The sequence below is a fragment of the Odontomachus brunneus genome, unplaced genomic scaffold (assembly GCF_010583005.1).
Source record: "Odontomachus brunneus isolate Ranch 3 - 2012 unplaced genomic scaffold, Obru_v1 Obru_scaffold_108, whole genome shotgun sequence".
In the NCBI taxonomy this organism is placed as follows: Eukaryota; Metazoa; Arthropoda; class Insecta; order Hymenoptera; family Formicidae; genus Odontomachus; species Odontomachus brunneus.
Genome location: NW_022639558.1, coordinates 656,570 through 676,813, shown reverse-complemented (window position 1 = coordinate 676,813; position 20,244 = coordinate 656,570).

Genomic DNA, 20,244 nt, shown 5'->3' with positions numbered 1-20,244 from the left:
CCAAATGCGGTGATTCTTAGTGGTTTCCTTAATATTTGCAACAAGAATTGTGTGATCTGTAAGGAAATAATTACGTAATGAAGAATAAATAATTTTCGACAAATGAAACATGTCTAAACTCATTACTTACGTTCTCCTGTGTCTCAACGTGGAACGTAAGATTTGCCAGTTTGTTGAGAAACATTTCGACACGATTTGCCTAATAAAAACAGATTTCACTTAATACGTTTGCTTTTTTTTAAATTAGAAATTTGTCTCACTCATAGTTCTTCTAAAGAATTTTCAATTTTTACCTTCATGCAAAGTCCGTCGCAGATGGAATTGAGAACAATAACTTCTAGAATGCATTTTATGGACCATAAAAAAATACAGGAAATATAAACTATAGCTTTATCCGCAAAGTTGGCTTTTACTAATACGATGTCAAACAATATAATAATGAACTGAACGGCGCAAATATGATACAGACTCATCTGCATCATTATTTGTAGCCCAAAGATTCTATTTAATTCGCGAGATATGAAGGATAGTTCGAAATGTACATGCCTGTAAAATGAATGAATAAGAAATAACACTTTCGAATTATTGCATAGCTGGGTACATTAATTTTCTTATTCTGTCTCTCTTTCTTTCTCTACCTCTCTCTCTCTTTCTCTCTATTTTTCTTTTTTTGTCTATTGTATGTTATATGGTACTTCTTGTATGATATTTTTTCACTTATTCTTACATTAAGATATTTTTTCACTTATTCTTACATTAAGAGGCATACAAGTTGGTTAGTTTTCATGGTGTCTGTCAAGTGTCGATCCATGAAAGAAGACGAAGTGCAAGTCGTCCAGGCGAGCTTTACTTGCCGTTTCTTCTGCTCTGTTAACTTTTGAATACACTGATTTACGCGTTCGAATAGAGTTCCTATATATCTACATTAAATACACGACACAAAATGATTAAATATATATTTAATGTTAATGACATGTAACGGCAAAGTTCATTTTTCATTATATTTCATGTTATAAATTATATTATTATTATTATTATATCACGATTATTATTACATCTACTAACCTAAGTAACAATATAAACGTGTAATGGTTGAGCGCATTAATGTTAACCGAGTAAGATAATACCCATGGTATATATGTATATATAGCGACATAAAATTTGGGAATGTGTGCAGCACGCCATATGCTATCGAGGATGTTCACAAAAATGGTGGAGACTATCCATCCGATCAGCAGCCAAATTATTCGCGCACGCAGTTGTGCATAGTTCTTCGGCATTCCGAATTCTTCCAATGTGTCGAGCACAATATCTAGTTTCTTCAGACAACCCTTGAATCTCTGAAAGAAACTATATTTCTGAGGCACAATGAGACTTAGTTTTGATTATTTTACATATCAAACAGGATGCACACGCGCGTATATTCATTGTTATAAAAATGTTACGATAGACTCGTGTTTAAAATATTTCTTTACAAAATCACATCACGTCACATATTGTACCTTGTGATGATATATGTTAAGCACGACAAACATCCACGTGTTTATTGTATTACAGTAAAAGGTCGGATAATGTAAGGTAATATCATATTTTTCAATGAACGTTCTCGCTTGCAGGATTAGGTAAAAATACAGTAGCCATGATGTCAGAATATAGAGAACGGTGAAGTATAATCTCGGTCGACCTCTGGGATACTCGAACACACAGAGTCCGCACATGCACAACACAAATGTAAGTGGAAATATAGTCGTTTCAATATTTTTCATGATGAGTTCTTCGCCTCGTGATCGGAGACTTACTACCGCGTTGGTGTAATAATTGTGAACGTCGTAATACTGCTAGATGATGGAAGTTACGTTGACGTTGAGGCGGACAGGCTAAGTAATAAGATCCATAAAAATTTAACTAGAAATTGCATAAACACATATGCAGATTAAAACCATCGACCCGCTGAGGCGTAAAATTTCTTTTGTATACACCGAAGCAGACAGCAGTGAACTATAAAGTCTTTTATTATCTCATTCTAGCGACTACATAATATGTATTGCGCATTTTCAAGAAACTTATCAAATCTAACGTTCTCGTGACTCTTTATTTTTACTTATTGTAGTCAAGAAACGGTACAGCGATGTTTTACACGTGTTTAATTTAATTACTAAATTATACGGTATAATAGGTATACCCATTTAGCAGTTGTCTAATTTTAACGTGTTTGCAACACTATCATTATAATCTGCACAGCCCGTACGATAAACTGAAAGAAAGTGTTGGATATATTTCACTGCACTCGCGATTCAATAAAATATTGAACTTCGCGCTTCTCAAAATAATTAATTCTTTACATTCATAACTAAGTATTTTATAGGCTTTAAATTTTGAAAACTAATACTTTCGTTGCGTTTGTTTGGAAATAACTACAAACCCTCTGGACAAATTTATATCCATAATCGTAAAATCCAAATGCGGTGATTCTTAGTGGTCTCCTTAATATTTGCAACAAGAATTGTGTGATCTGTAAGGAAATAATTACGTAATGAAGAATAAATAATTTTCGACAAATGAAACATGTCTAAACTCATTACTTACGTTCTCCTGTGTCTCAACGTGGAACGTAAGATTTGCCAGTTTGTTGAGAAACATTTCGACACGATTTGCCTAATAAAAACAGATTTCACTTAATATGTTTGCGTTTTTTTAAATTAGAAGTTTGTCTCATTCATAGCTCTTCTAAAGAATTTTCAATTTTTACCTTCATGCAAAGTCCGTCGCAGATGGAATTGAGAACAATAATTTCTAGAATGCATTTTATGGACCATAAAAAAATACAGGAAATATAAACTATAGCTTTATCCGCAAAGTTGGCTTTTGCTAATACGATGTCAAACAATATAATAATGAACTGAACGGCGCAAATGTGATACAGACTCATCTGCATCATTATTTGTAGCCCAAAGATTGTATTTAATTCGCGAGATATGGAGGATAGTTCGAAATGTACATGCCTGTAAAGTGAATGAATAAGAAATAACACTTTCGAATTATTGCATAGCTGGGTACATTAATTTTCTTATTCTGTCTCTCTCTTTCTTTCTCTATCTCTCTCTCTCTCTCTCTTTCTCTCTATTTTTCTTTTTTTGTCCATTGTATGTTATATGGGACTTCTTGTATGATATTTTTTCACTTATTCTTACATTAAGAGACATACAAGTTGGTTAGTTTTCACGGTGTCTGTCAAGTGTCGATCCATGAAAGAAGACGAAGTGCAAGTTGTCCAGGTGAGCCTTACTTGCCGTTTCTTCTGCTCTATTAACTTTTGAATACACTGATTGACGCGTTCGAATAGAGATCCTATATATCTGCATTAAATATACGACACAAAATGAATAAATATATATTTAATGTTAATGACATGTAATGGCAACGTTCATTTTTCATTATATTTCATGTTATAAATTATATTATTATTATTATTACATCACGATTATTATTACATCTACAAACCTAAGTAACAATATAAACATGTAATTGTTGAGCGTATTAATGTTAATTGAGTAAGTTAACACCCATGGTATATATGTATATATAACGACATAAAATTTGGGAATGTGTGCAGCACGCCATATGCTATCGAGGATGTTCACAAAAATGATGGAGACTATCCATCCGATCAGCAGCCAAATTATTCGCGCACGCAGCTGTGCATAGTTCTTCGGCATTCCGAATTTTTCCAATGTGTCGAGCACAATATCTAGTTTCTTCAGACAACCCTTGAATCTCTGAAAGAAACTATATTTCTGAGGCACAATGAGACTTAATTTTGATTATTTTACATATCAATCAGGATGCACACGCGCGGATGTTCATTGTTATAAAAACGTTACGATAGACTCGTGTTTAAAATTTTTCTTTACAAAATCACATCACGTCATATATTGTACCTTGTGATGATATATGTTAAGCACGACAAACATCCACGTGTTCATTGTATTACAGTAAAAGGTCGGTTGCAAGGTAATATCATATTTTTCAATGAACGTTTTCGCTTGCAGAATTAAGTAAAAATACAGTAGCCATGATGTCAGAATATAGAGAACGGTAAAGTATAATCTCGGTCGACCTCTGGGATACTCGAACACACAGAGTCCGCACATGCACAACACAAATGTAAGTGGAAATATAGTCGTTTCAATATTTTTCATGATGAGTTCTTCGCCTCGTGATCGGAGACTTACTACCGCGTTGGTGTAATAATTGTGAACGTTATAATACTGTGAGATGGCGGAGCTTACGTCAACGTTGGGAACAATCGATAGGTAATAAGATTCTTAACAATTTCAACTAGAAATTATATCAAGTAATCAACACTTATGTGGATTAAAACTATCGATCCATTGTAACAAGGTTTTTTTGGATATAGAGAACAAAAGCGAACTGTAAAATTTTTTATTATTTTCTTTGAACGATTTTACGATATGTGTGCCGCATGTTAAAGAATTTTCTCGAGTTCAATGTCATTTTGACTTTTATTTTTTGCGGACGGGCATACCGATGTTTAATTAATTAATTGATTTTTTAGACAACTCCCCTTTGAATGTCTAAAAGATGTATGTTGCTGATGCACTGAGAAACTTAATTCTACACATAATTATTATACACATAATTATATATAATTTTACACATCAGGATGCACGTGTTGATATTCGTTACTACGAGAACGTTGCAAAAAATTCGCGCGTAAGAAGGTTGTAGAATCATAGGAGGCGTGGAGGGAGGGCGTACTAGGTGATGGCGGACGCCGTGCGTTCGAGATCTACGTATCTTTTTCGTTCCACAGAAAGAAAAATATCGAAAGCGCGGTTTTGCTAGGCCGGGACTCGAACCCGGGTCTTTCGCTTGCCGGGCGACTGCTCTAAACCACTGAGTTACCTGACTCTCCACGCTCGCGACACTCTCCCCTCCCTTGATAACGCTCAATGATGCCGTTCGGAAGCGACATCTCTGGCGCGATTTCGAGCGCACGGCGACTACAGAGAGAAACAATGGGTGTTTTCCAATTGCTTAACACATCTTGACACATATGTACACAGAAATGCACAAAGTGTAACGTTGTGTACGATTCAACTGGAAAATGTGTACTAATGTGTACGTATGTCGAGTAGGGTTAGAATTATTTTTCATCTATGCTTATATTTTGGTATTTTTTAGTAATAAATAATAAAATCTAAATAATAAAAAAAATATTATCCACTTCACGTCGCAAATGTCAGTCTCTTTTCAAGCCGCTACGCTTATTAACTTTAATTATCACTAGAAAACACTAGTTTTTTAAAACACAGTTTTTTAAAACACAGCCGACTAGCCCTCGAGCTGAGTACGGATGTGTAGTGTTTGTCAACAATTACGACAATTGGAATGCAAATTGTGTCGCCGTGTGCATGAAAGTCTAGGGATATTGCAATTGGAAAGCACCCAATGTTACTGTACCAAGTGGTGCAGTTGTCAGTTTCTCAAAGTCAAAGAGTGCTATCCTTTAAAACCTGCTGTCCATGTATGCCCGTCTCCACCGTTGCCCCTCCTTATCCGAAAGGTTAAAATAGTTTCTCTATCTACTATTACAATAATACAAAATCGCGTTACACAATATATATCGTACAAATTAAAATATATGTTAAGCACCACAAGTATTAACTATAGTAATGTAAATGGATATCAGACGGATATCATGTTTTCCAATCGACATTTTCGTTTCTAGGATTAAGTAAATATACAGCGGTTGTGATATCAGAGTGTAGAGAATGGTAAAATCTCGGCCCACACATGTACAACACGAATATAAATGAAAATATAGCCATTTTTATATTCTTCATGAAGATTTCTTCTGCTGACGATCAAATTTAAAGCTCACCGACCATGATAGTTTATTAATTGTAAACATCGTAGTACTGCAAAACGACGGAACTTATATCGACGTTGACGCGAACTGGTAATATAATAAGGTTCATAAAAATTGTAATAGCAAGAAATTACATCAGCACTTACGCGGATTAAAACAATCGATTCACTAGGGCGGGTTCTCTTTAAAATCAAACAAAAATGGATAGAAGCTCTATCAAACAGAATTTTCTTTATTATCTATGTGGAATGATCATACAGTGTATTGTTATGCATGCGCACGAAATTATTTTACTAAACCTCGTTTTTATTTCATTTGCTTGCTTGTAGCATTATTACTACGACCGTTATGGAGCATTGTACAAACTGAAAGAAATTGTCTTATTACACTTAGAATTTTGAAACTTAATACATAAAAGTAAATAAATAAAGTATAAGTAAATAAATAAATAAATAATTATATATATATATATATATATATATATATATATATATATATATGTATATACAGGGTGACCCATGTAAAGTGTTACAAGCTAATAACTCTAAACATATTTGTTCCATCAAAAAGTTGTTCATGAGAAAGTTTCATATATTCTTTGATATACTTCCATAAAAAATAGTCCAAAGGTGTAAAATCAAGTTCTTTACATTAAAGTAGAAATGTTTATAACTTTTAATAGGAGCATTCTCCAAAGAAATGTTTCAAACAAAGTTTACTTGTTTTTTCCCGTAGAATCCAAATATGTAACATTGTATAGGGGGTCCCACTTGAAACTTTGAAGTTACCCCCCGCCCCTCTTCAAGGGAGGACGTAAGTGAATTTTTGTTTACGTAGTTAGAAAGGCCTCTCGAATATATGAAACTTTCTCATGAATAACTTTTTGATAGGACAAATATATTTAGAGTTATTAGTTTGTAATACTTTATGTGGGCCACCTTGTATATATATATATGTGTGTGTATTTGCCTGAAAAGGACTACAGACCAGAAGTATGAATTTGTAGCCGAAATTGAAGAATCCAAACGCGGAGATTGTTAATGGCTTTTGCAGTAATTGTAGCAGGAACTGCGTAATCTGTAAATAATTGCGCAATTAAAAATATATAGTTTCGCATAAGAGAGAGCAAGCATTTATACATCAGAATTGCGTCTTACGTTTTGCTTAATCTCTGCATCGAGAGTAAGATTCGATAATCTGTTGACAAATGATTCGGCACCGTTCGCCTAATATTTTAACAGAACCCATTTAATAATTATATAAAAAATTATATTAAAAAGTTATATTCAAATTAAAAAAATTATATATTCAAATTAAAATACACACACACAAATTACAGAGAATAATGATTTTTAAAAGAGAAAGGATGAGATGGAATTTTATTATACTTTCAAAGTTATATTATTTAACAGTTTAACAAAATAAACAACAAATTACCAGTATCGTTTAATTGTTTACAACATGCATTTCTGTAATAGGAGGAAAATACCTTATCACAAAGTTCCTCACAGACATAATTAAAAATGAACATTTTCCCAAAGACAGCCACTGACCAAGTAATGATAATAAAAATATCAATTCCCATCTGATATTCAGAATTGGGATTGAGCTCCATGATGATCTTGTAACAGTCGAGTATAAGTCTCACGACGAAAATCTTGATCGCCGCAGTCTGCATGAACATTTGCCATCCAAAGATTTCGTTTAATTCGCGCGATATTGAGGATAGTTCATTGTGGAGATGCCTGTGAGATAGGAATGATTGATGTTTTTTCGAATTACCGTGTATGATATTTCAGATATAGATAATATTTCTTTCATGCGTGTCTGACATTTGTGAAGAATTCTTATTAGAAATTATGAATTTATTTTGATACCATAGCTACGCATTTTAAAAATAATTGGCGTAACATAACATTGAGAGAAAAAATGGTGAAATTAGGTTTTAAAGAAATTATAATTATTTTTGGTATTAATTATATTTTATACCTTTTTTTCTTCTTCTTAAAGAAAATAACAAAAAAAAAAAGATTTCTCTTAAAGAAGAATGGAAAGAAAATGTAATATTAATATGTATACAAGATCATTAATACTGTAGCAGCATTTACATCATAAAAATAGTTTTCCTGTCTGCAATTATTTCATAATATAATTATATCCGCAAATATAAAAAAAAATACTTTTTTTCTTGATATATGGCTGTTTTCTCGATTATTCTTACATTAAGATCCATATCGTTTGATTAGTTGTCTCTGCATTGATCTTGTTGAATGATTTTGTTAATCTGTGTCGAATCAGAGAGAAAGAGGAGTGAGTCGTCCATATTTCCTTCACTTGTATTTTCGATGTCTCCTCTGCCGCTAGACCTCGAATGTGTCGATTCACGTGCTCGAATCGAGATCCTATATATCTGAATCAAACGCGACACAGCATAATCTTACACTTTAACGATAAATTCGCGGAACATGCAAAGAAATACTCTGTATTACAAATAATATACGTAACCACCAGTGATAATCACGATTATCTGCAAACCTTATAAGCGCTATGTTCATCAAATCATAGAGCGCGTTTATATGAAGCGAGTGGTTCACCACATACGGCATAGACAAAGCTAGTGGCAGTTGAGTTGGCGCAACACGATCTAAGAACCATAGACTGTCGATGGCATCCATCGTAAGAATCAAGCCGACCCATCCGACAATTAACCGTAAAGTTCTCGCGCGCAAATCCGCGTAATCTTTTGGCGTTCCGAGCTTCTCCAATGTGTCATTTACGATACTCAACTTCTTCAGGCAGTTCTTAAATCTCTAAAAAAAGAGCGTTGCGGAAAGTATCCTTTTTCATCATTTTTAGAAATCTCGTGTGCGGAAATCACGTCGCGTTTTACCATACCTTGTTGTGATATAAAGTGAGCAACGCGGAGATCATCGCGAAAACAAAGCTGACTTGAACATTCAAGGGCAAGTCTAGCGTGAATCCGCTGAGAAAAGTTGTCGCCTTGAGAACAACGCACATATAAATTAACCAGAACACCAAAATATACAGTATTGTGAGGTACAATCTCGGTCGGCCGTGATATTCGAACACTCCGAGGCCGCACATAAACATCACAGACAAGAGCGGAGATATGGATGCTTGAACATTTTCCATGACGACTGTAGTTCCTTCGATTAAACTAAGGACTTGCTTCGCGTCAGGGTTATCGTTCGTCTTTCCGTGACACAAAGCGTTCACGTGGTTGGGAAGATAATTCAGTAATAATTTCAGTAATGAATTTCGCCGGCTGTTATGCGGATTAAATGAATCGATCTTAGAAATCGATACATAATTATGTGTTACGCACAAATGATTCTCTTCATTCAGTCCTTTTAAATAGATGAAACAGTCAAAGAATAAACAGTCAGTGGTTAAAGTCGACGAATGGCCGAGTACGTGTTTTATTGTTCACGAAACACAAAATACAACTTATGTATCTTCTTGAAAAAGCGCACACACGACGGACGGGTATCAGCGCTTTTATATGTCCGTATAGTGTGTTTAGTCTTCGTTGTTCATAAGCGAAATTGTACTATTATATTACTGAACTTCTCTTAGAGCCACTCATTTGTATTATAATGATCAAAACGGTGACCATTGATTTGAAGAACTAAAACAAGAGAGCTCTTATATTTCGAGTTAAAAATATAACATTACTGAAGTATACAAGATAAAAGTAGCAATGCTCGGACACATATCAAATTCTGTAAACCGACTCTTTTCTATTATGTATTATATCATTTGTTATATCATATATTATACTTGCGCAACGACCACATAACGACTCTGTCATTAAAAGTTACAGTATCAGTCCACTGGATATTCCTGCTGTTTTGATTCTTAAGTACAAATATTTAAACTTTTAATATAGAAGATATGTACGTATTTATTCTATTTTGTGTGTGTGCAAAAGTTTAAATATTCGTATTTAAAAACCAAAACTACAAGAACGCCCAGAGTTAAGTACCAGTGTTATTAGTCTGTATTGCATTGTGACACTTTTACCTTAAATTAGATGAAAAATCTCAGACTAAATCGTATATATATTTATAAAATATAAGCATACTTTGCGAATGAAGTTGTTGCCGAAGTAGAAAAGTCCCATGCCAGAAAATTTCACCTCCCTCTGCTTTATTTGGAGTATAAATTGTAGAACCTGCGTTTAAATAAATAAACTAGGTACAAAATACGAATCGCTTAGGGGATAATAGTTACATAACACAAGATTTTACGGCGATTACTCACCTGCTCGCGCAAGTCTTTACTGATGACGTCGTTCGACAATTTGTATAAAAGCACGGTCGCTTCGTTTGCCTGAAATTATACTGATACAATGACAAGTCGTTCTATACATTTTGTGCGGAGATTAAATTTTGCTGCAAATGATAGTTGACATAGATAAGTAAGATTTGATTGCCTTATCACAAACTGTCTGGCAAATATGATTTAAAGCGAGAAGTTTCATTGTGAACACCATGGCCCAGACGTAGATGGTTAGGTTTGTTAGGACTTGAAATATTGTATCCGTATCATTGTCCGCGTACATAGTGTAAAATTCGATAAACAGTTCCACTAAAACCGCGAATAAGGAAGCCATCTCCAACGTCAATTGCATACTGAACACTTTGTTCAGCTCTCGTGACAGCAGACTCAGCTGCAAATGAACGTGCCTGCAATCAAGCCATAATTTCCTCGTTAATTCGGTTAATTCAAAGTTTGACACAGTCGAACAACAACTTAAATAATCTATATAGAGATTATCGAAAATTACATGATAATCCAGACGCGTCGACTGCACTCCTCGGTTTCTACAACTCTCTTTCGAACGATAAAAATGGACGTGTTCTTTGCTCCGATGTGTTCCGCGTCGTTTTCCAGGAAATTGCGAATGTGCTTGTTGACTCTCTCAAATCTGGAGCCCATGTACCTGAATTGAACATATCTTATAGCCACATTTTATGGCTAGCAACGGAATAAAAGCAATTTTTAAACTTGCTTTCTTGAGTTCCATTAGAGGCTTGCAAAAATTCGTTGGATGTTAACAATGTTCCTTTCGTTAATATTACTAACGAAATAGTATACGCGTTCGATATTAGCGATCATCACTCACATTTCTTGCCATCTTTCGGACGATCGTTTGATTACGCACTTATAAAACAAATTTCTAATACCTTTGAGCCCATAAAATCATCGACGATCCAAGGAATTTTTGCCAGCTGTCTATATTTCCTCGACACCTGTTCAATTTCACTGTTCAAGGTAGTTTTGCGAAAGTATGATATATGTACTCACCCCAGAAAAGTTCCCAATATCACGCCGTTGATGGTGTCCACGTGAAGTAGAAAATTCCCCACTAATACAACACAGATTTTCATGATGTTAAATTTGTGATCGGTGCTCGCAACCAAAGCGTCCATCCCATTCAAGAGGTTGCTCGATATAATCCACAAAATTATTACTCCAATCATCCACTTGTACAACTGTTGGTATTCTTTTGGCGTCCCGAGGCCTTCTAACGTGTCGTCCACGATGGAAAGTTCCCGCAGGAACGTTTTCAGTTCCTTGAAAGGATAACATTACGGTCGATTACACGGCGTGGTACACAGAAATTGACGATACAAAAAGCAACACAAATGTAGATATTAACACACTACATGCTACGATAATTTCAACAATGTTTCCAACTAAAGAATCCCTCTGTTTGTTTCCTAAGAATCTGACCAATTTGAAGGGAACAATTCAAAGTAGTTCACACCTTGAAACGGAACAGGTTGACTATCATTGACCCAAACGAGGACATTATGATTATTATAATAGTCCAAGATATAATAATCGGTGTCTGAATGCTGATAAAGTAGACGATATATGTGTAGGTGCTCCATAAGATCAGGAAGTATAGGCAAGTGAAATACGGCCTGGGTTGTCCAAGTGGGTACTCGAAAACGCACAAGCTGCAAAACGCGCCGATGATCAATAACGGCGCCAATGCCGCTTGGATCGTCTTCACCATGATCGAATTACCGCAGAATCCGAATTACATTTCGCCGTGCGACACGGGAAACATTCGCCGCGATGATGGCGGAGGATCCTCTTTTGCTTCTTGTTGTCGTTGCACGGCAAATTTTCCGAAAGGTTTACCGGGAATTACAACACGACATACATTGATAGCGCCATCTGACTGGCGAGCATTGAGCGCGAGAACGAGCGAAGATATGATTAGATCGCATTCTCCTGGCGAAATTACTAGTTTTATGCATGCAATTTCATTCGTTTAAACGGCATGTGAGCCTGTTCGCGATATCGCGCAGTTTCCCCGCCGGGGCTTTATATTCAGCTTGTCGACATGGGGTGACATGTGCGCCGCGAATGCACGACTCAGTGGAAGGAGAGGGAGCACAATAAAACGTCATAAGTCGATTCACGCCGTTAATCGTGCGAATTTCGTGGTTGTCATCTCCGCGGATTTGTGCACTAAGTTCCAGCGGAACCTCAACACTTGCCAAAATTCACTAATCTTTCTAATTGTTCTCATTGTATGTAAATATAATACGATATGATACGCCATTGAAGCGCCATTGAAGTGCGATTGAAACAACCCTATTGAAAGGTTAGCCGAATAATTAATCATGATAATGAATACGCACATTCAGACACGATGCAAACCGTTAGAAAGTGTAATGAGTTTTGGTTTTGTAAGGATTTTGCTGAAGCGCAGTATACATCGGATTTCTGTTTAATCGTCACAATCATCATGATCGAAATTCATTCTCGTTTTATTATTTTTCGAGTTATTTGATTCCTCCTTTGCGATGAGGACGAGGAAAGAAAAAAAACCTTGAGCTTGTCTGATGTTTTTCCACGGAGTGAAAGCTGGTATATAACAAGACATATATTGTTGCAATTTATTGTTGATATAGTATATCGTTAGTCTGCAGTAGAACTAAATGAATATTATGTAATCCCTAATTAGAGCACGATCGTAAAAAGCGATTTTTACACATTCTTACATCATCATTAGAACAGATCTTTTGAGATATTGTTGTTTATCTTCGATCGCGGATAATTATACTCCTGTAACTCTGGAGACCATTGCACTGCGAGCATCACGAAAGTTGCAACCACCGCGCAAAACTAGAATGGAAGATATTAAGAGCTTAAGAGTATAATTTATTTTTATTGCGTGCCACGCGTACTAGCACTTTATCGCAATCCGTCGTTAAATAAGTTAGAAAGTAGAGACTGACATGTATATGCGATAAAAAGGGTAGTAATTATTATACGATAACGGAGATGAACTTGAAAGAGCAATTTCCTTGATCGTTATATGTGATACGAGGCATGAGAAACAAGTGAACGAGGAGAGACGATGAAGTAACAAGGTGGAGACGAACCTTCCAGAGTAACTTGCTGCCGAAGAAAAAGAGCCTTAGACCATTGAACTTCAGTGGATGATGCATCGTTTGCAAAATGAATTGACAAAGTTGCAAACAGGCACAAGCGCGACTTTTACAAACATGATCTCTCACAAACGCATCGCTTGTGCTTCTCGCTTATATAAAAATAATTACTCACGTCCTGGTGAATATCGACGTATCGCAGAATAATTGTCAGCTGATTAATTGCCTCGCTAATTTTGTTAGCCTAAAAACAGAAAATAAACGTCGCTACTACATCGACACTATACTTATTTCGAGAATCGCGCGCGTAATATTACCTTAACGCTGACGCTCTCGCAAATATAATTAATGGAGTAGAGTCTCATGATGCATATGCATCCCCGTATACTGTTGCCAAACCAGACACTCATTGATATGCCTTTTCGATTGAGCAGCATTATGCAAAAATAATGAGCCAGTGTTGTTAAAAATAAGAGATAGTTGAACATCTCCAAAGTCATCTGCGTTCCGAATATCAGGTTCAATTCACGTGCTATGCGACATAATTCTAGTTGAAGATGCCTGTTAGAGAACAAATCTCGTTACGGTAAAATGTAGAAATCGCGAGAATATCGTAAGAAAAGGAGTGTATCGGCTCGCACAAACGATTATTTTCCAAAGTGGAACAGAGTGTCCTGTTACGAGTTTCGTGTTATCATCAAATCAATAATTTATACAGACATGCAGGTGTACCGATTTACATTGAGGTCCACAACACTCGCTTATAATTATCGGCATAGGTATATTGGTAAACAGCAACCACTGGTTTCTTCCACGTACACCTCAAGCCGTACTCCTCGCTCACTAGCAAAGCTCGTACATTTTCTTTCAGTTTGTCGAATCTGGTGCCTATGTACCTGTGTTGCGAAGTCTAGAATATCACAGAATGAAATCTCTCCGATTCAAAAGCGTACGACAAATTTGGATAGGACGTATAAACAGGGTCGTTTCTTTTGTTATTAAACGAAAATATACCACAGAAATTCCGATTAAATGAGCAAAGGACCGACTAAACGAGCAAACAAATTGTAGTTACTGTGTACAAACCACATGAAGAAGATAAACATGAAGTCCACGAATAGGTTGACGTGAAAACAATGATTTAACACATGAGGTATGATATACGCCCAATTAGACTTTTTCACGCTCCGCCACCAGAAGGAATCGTAAGTATTTGTGAAGAATATGTACACGATCCATCCGGCTACCACCCGTTTCGACCACATGTGCATCTCTTGGTACATTTTCGGAATGCCCAACTCTTCCAACGTATCGTCCACAGCGGCGAGCTTCTTAAGGCACGTCTTCAATTTCTGAAACGTTACGTAAAATGCACTTGAAAACAGGAGAAATCACTTAAAATATATCACTAAGAATTAAATTTAATTATTTTTCCTTTGTTGATGCGGATTTCTTCTTTCTGCGTGTTCTATGCTCTTCAGCGACGAAGTTCGCCTCTCGACAGGCATCATTGTTCAGAGTCACTTGCACGGGAGTGGTTTTTACTCCAAACAACATTACTATCCTCGGATTTCGCGCAGTAAACTCGTTGACACTCGAACCGTCCGACATTGTCGTTGCACTTCGCCATGACGCGGTCATACCTTATCATAACACAGGCCGATGATTATGGACGTGAGCGTGGTGAGCATATTGATCTCTTGCATGAGTATCCAAACGGTTCTCCGGAATATCATGTCCCATGTAAAAAACATCAGCATCCAGTAACAGAAATAGCCATAAGCACACCACAGCATCAAAGAATACAAAGCGCTGAAGCACGGCTTTGCTCGATTCGTAGGATAGATCCCCAAGCCGATAATAAACCAGGTGACGAGGAGAGGTTGTACGCCCTGTTGAATGGTGGTCGACGTGGCCATCTTCCACCACAAACTAACAACGAATGTCCGTTGAAACTCTCATTCGCCGTACGCATCGCTCTATATTACGTCGACGTGACACGAAAGCATGGATCCTTGTAATAACTATATGTTCGTTGCACAAGCACTTATGCATATTAAAATAATTGGTCTATCCTGATAAAAGAAATCATTCGTCATTGAAATCATCCTCCATGCCGTTAATTAATCGACACTTATTGAAACACCGCCGCTAACGCGGACGTATTTTTTGTGTGGACAGAAGCTCTATTAGACAGAAGCTTCTGTATTATCTGTGTGGAATGATCATACAGTGTTGTTATGCATGCGCTCGAAATTATTTTACTGAACCTCGTTTTTTTTCATTTGCTTCATTGTAGCACTATTATTATAACTGTCGTGGAGCATTATACAAATTGAAAGAAATTGTCTTATCACACTTAGAATTTTGAAACTTAATATAATTAAATAAATAAGTGTGTGTGTGTGTGTGTGTGTGCGCGTGTGTCTACTGTGTATGTTTGAAAAGATCTACAGACCATATACATGAGCTTATAGCCGAAATTGAAGAATCAGAACGCGGAAATCATTAATAGCTTTTGCAGTAATTGTAGCAAGCACTGCGTAATCTGTAAATAATTGTGCAATTAAAAATATGTATATAGTTTTGCATAAACAAGCATTTATACATCAGAATTATGTCTTACGTTTTGCTTAATTTCTGTATCGAGAGTAATATTCGATAATGCTCCGTGATGAAATGTTGAGAAATGCTCCGGTGTCGTTTGTCTTATATTAACAGAACCAATTTAATAATTATATAAAAAATTATATTAAAAAGTTACATGTTCTAATTAAAAAAGTTATATATCCAAATTAAAATATACAAATTACAAAAAATAATGTTTTTTAAGAGGGAAAAGGTCCGATGAAATTTTACTTTTAAAGTTATGTCACTTAACGATTTAACAAAATAAATAACAAATTGCCGGTATTGCTTAATTGTTTGCAACATGCTTTTCTGTAAAAGGAGCAAAACCTTAAAAGAAGTTACCTTATTACGAAGTCCTTCACAGACGTAATTAAAAATTAATGTTCTGATGAATTATCTGAAAATCACCAGCGCTATGTTCATCACATCGTGGAGCACGTTTACATGAAGCGAGTGGTACCACATACGGCATAGACGAAGCTAGTGGCAGTTGAATTGGCGCAATACGATCCAAGAATCATAACCGATGGCATTTATCGCAAAAATTAAGCCGTCCCATCCGACAGTTAGTCTTATAGATCTCGCGCGCAAATCCGCATAATCGTTTGGCGTTCCGAGCTTCTTCAACGTGTTGTTTACGATGCTCAGCTTCATTAGATAGTTCTCAAACCTCTAAAAGATGAACGTTGCGAAAAGCTTTCTTTTTCGTTATTTTTAGAAGTCCAGCCTACGGAAATCACGTCGCGTTTTATCATATCTAGTTGTGATACAAAGTAAGCAACGCGTAGATCATCGCGAAAACAAAGCTGACTTGAATATTCAAGGGCAAGTCTAGCGTGAATCCGCTGAGAAAAGTTGTCGCCTTGAGAACAACGCACATATACGAGGTGTGGCTATTAAATAACGAGACTGACGCTGTAAAACATTTTATTTTGATTTCATACATTTTTACTTATTATTACCTTCAATATACACTCCTCCTCTATCCCTACAACGCTCCATGCGAATCTTCCATTGTTCGAAGCAGTGCTGGAAGTCTTCTTCTATCAGCTCCTTCAGGACGCGTGCCGCTTTCTCTTTCACAGCTTCAACGGACTCAAATCTTGTTCCTTTTAAGGCAGATTTCACCTTAGGAAACAGATAGAAGTCGCACGGCGCAAGATCTGGCGAATAAAGCGGATGGTCTAACACTCGGATGCTGAACTTGGCTAGAAACAGACAATGCGGAATGAGCCGGAATTTTAGGCACCATTTTGGCACACACTTTTTTCATGTTAAAATTGTTATGTAAAATTTGCCGTACGGATTCTTTATCAATTCGTACAGTTTCAGCAATCGCACGAATATTTAACCGACGATCAGATCGAATCAGATTACCGATTTTTTCGATATTGTCATCCGTTTTTGACGTGGAAGGGCGACCCGAGCGTGAATCATCTTGAACGTCTTCTCGGTCATCTTGAAAACGCTTAAACCACTCAAAAACACGTGCGCGCGATAAACATTCATTGTCATACACTTCTTTCAATAAATTATATGTTTCACTAGCAGTTTTTCCAAGTTTCATGTGAAATTTCACAACAATTCGTTGCTCTACTGTTACACTTAACATTTTTCCGGCGAAACAAAAAAACAACTCTAATGCGAATGAAGGCTACGGCTATATTGATTTGTTTACAGAAGCGAGAGGCACTGCATTCGAAAGAGAAGGCTTTACGATAACAGCTGTGGCTTGCTGGCGTTTGGCGCATACGCACTTCTTCTGTAGCAGCGTCAGTCTCGTTATTTAATAGCCACACCTCGTAAATCAACCAGAATACCAAAATATACAGTATGGTGAGGTATAATATCGGCCGGCCGCGATATTCGAACATCCGTAGCCACACATGCACATCACAGATAAGAGCGGAGATATGGATGCTTGAACATTTTCTATGATGACTGTAGTTCCCTCGATTAAATTAAGGACTCGATTAAACTAAGGACTCACTCCACGTCAGGGTTATCTTTCGTCTTTCCGTAACACAAAGCGTTCACGTGGTTGGGAAGATAATTCAGTAATAATTTCAGTAATGAATTTCGCCGGCTGTTATGCGGATTAAATGAATCGATCTCAGGAATCGATACATAATTATGTGTTACGCAAGAGTGATTCTCTTCATCCAGTCCTTTTAAAAAGATGAAACGGTCAAGGAATAAACAGTCAGTGGTTAAAGTCGACGAATGGTCGAGTACGTGTTTTATTGTTCACAAAACGCAAAATACAACTTGTGTATCTTCCTGGAAAGCGCAAACACGAGGGACAGGTATCAGCGCTTTTACATACTTCATTTTCGTGTAGTATGTTTAGTTTTCGTTATTCATAAATTGCTCGAAATGGTATTATTGTTTACATATCTCTTGGAGCTACTCATTTGTATTATAATGATGAAAACGGTCATTAATGATGTGAAAAACTAAAACAAGAAAGTTCTTATCTTTTGATATAAAAATATGACATTACTGGAAATATATAAAGCAAAAGTACTAATGCTCTCGGACACATATCTAATTCTGTAGGCCGACCCTTTTCTATCATATATTATATCATCTATTATATCATATATTATTTTTGCGCAACGACAACATAACGATAACGACCCTGTCGTTAAAAGTTACAGTGTCAGTTCATTGGACATTCTTGTTGATTTAATTTTTAAATAAGAACTTTTAAACTTTTAATATAGAATAAATATATGTATTTATTCTACGTTGTGTGTGAGCAAAAATTTAAATATTCGTATTTAAAAACCAAAACTATAAGAACGTCCAGAGTTAAGTACCAGTATTATTAGTGTGCATTACATTATGACACATTTACTTTAAGTTAGACAAAAAATCTCAGAATGAATTGTATGTGTATTTATCAAATATAAGCATACCTTGCGAATGAAATTGTTGCCGAAGTAGAAAAGTTCCATGCCAGAAAATTTCACCTCCCTCTGCTTTATTTGCAGTATAAATTGTAGAATCTGCAATTAAATAGATAGAGTAGGTACAAAATATGAATCGCTTAGGGAATAACTGTTACACAGTACAAGATCTTACGGCGCAACTCACCTGCTCGCGCAAATCTTCACCGATGACGTGGTTTGACAATTTGTATAAAAGCGTGGTCGCTTCGTTCGCCTGAAATTACGTCAATATAATGTCGAAGTCTTTCAACACGTTTTGCGTGGAGATTAAATTTTGCTGCTAAAAATGATAGTTAATATAGATAAGTAAGACTGCCTTGTCGCAAACGGTCTGGCAAATGTGATTTAAAGCGAAAAGTTTCATGGTGAACACTATGGCCCAGACGTAGATGGTAAGGCGTGTTAGGACTTCAATACGTGTATCCGTCTTGTTGTCCGCGTATATATTGTAAAACTCGATAAACAGATCCACTAAAATCGCGAACAAAGAAGCCATCTCTAGTGTTAATTGCAAACTAAACACTTTGTTTAGCTCTCGTGACAATAGGCTCAGCTGCAAATGAATGTGCCTGCAATGAAGCCGTAATTTCCTTTCTAATCCAGTTAATTCAAAGTTTGACATAGTCGAACAACAACTTAAACAACTATATAGAGATTATCGAGAATTACATGATAATCCAGACCCGTCGACTGCACTCCCCGGGTTCTACAACTCTCTTTCGAACGATAATAATGGACGTATTTTTTGGTTCGATGTGTTCCGCGTTGTTTTCCAGCAGATTGCGAATGTGCTTGTTGACTCTCTCAAATCTGGAGCCCATGTATCTGAATTGTACATGTATTTTAGCCAAATTTTATGGAACGGAATATGTAATTTCCTTAAATTTCCAAGCCATTTTTTAAATACGCTTTCCTTGAGTTTTATTAGAGGCTTGCAAAAATGGATGTTCACAATATTTTTTTCGTTAATAATAGAACGAAATAGTATATGCGTTTAATATTAACGATAGTACTTCATATTCTTTGCCACTTTTTGGAAAATCGTCTGATTCCGCATTTATAAAACGACTCTCCAATATCTTTTGAGCCGATAAAATCATGGATGATCCGAGGAATTTTTGCCTGCCCTCTATATTTTCTCACCTTCAATTTCATTATTCGAGGTAATTTTGCGAAAGTATGATACATGTACTAACCCCAGAATAGTTCCCAATATCACGCTGTTCATGGTGTTTACGAGCGGTAGAACATTCTCCATTAACTCAATACAGACATCCATGATGTTAAATTTATCCTTGGTGCTCACAACCAAAACGTCCATCCCATTCAA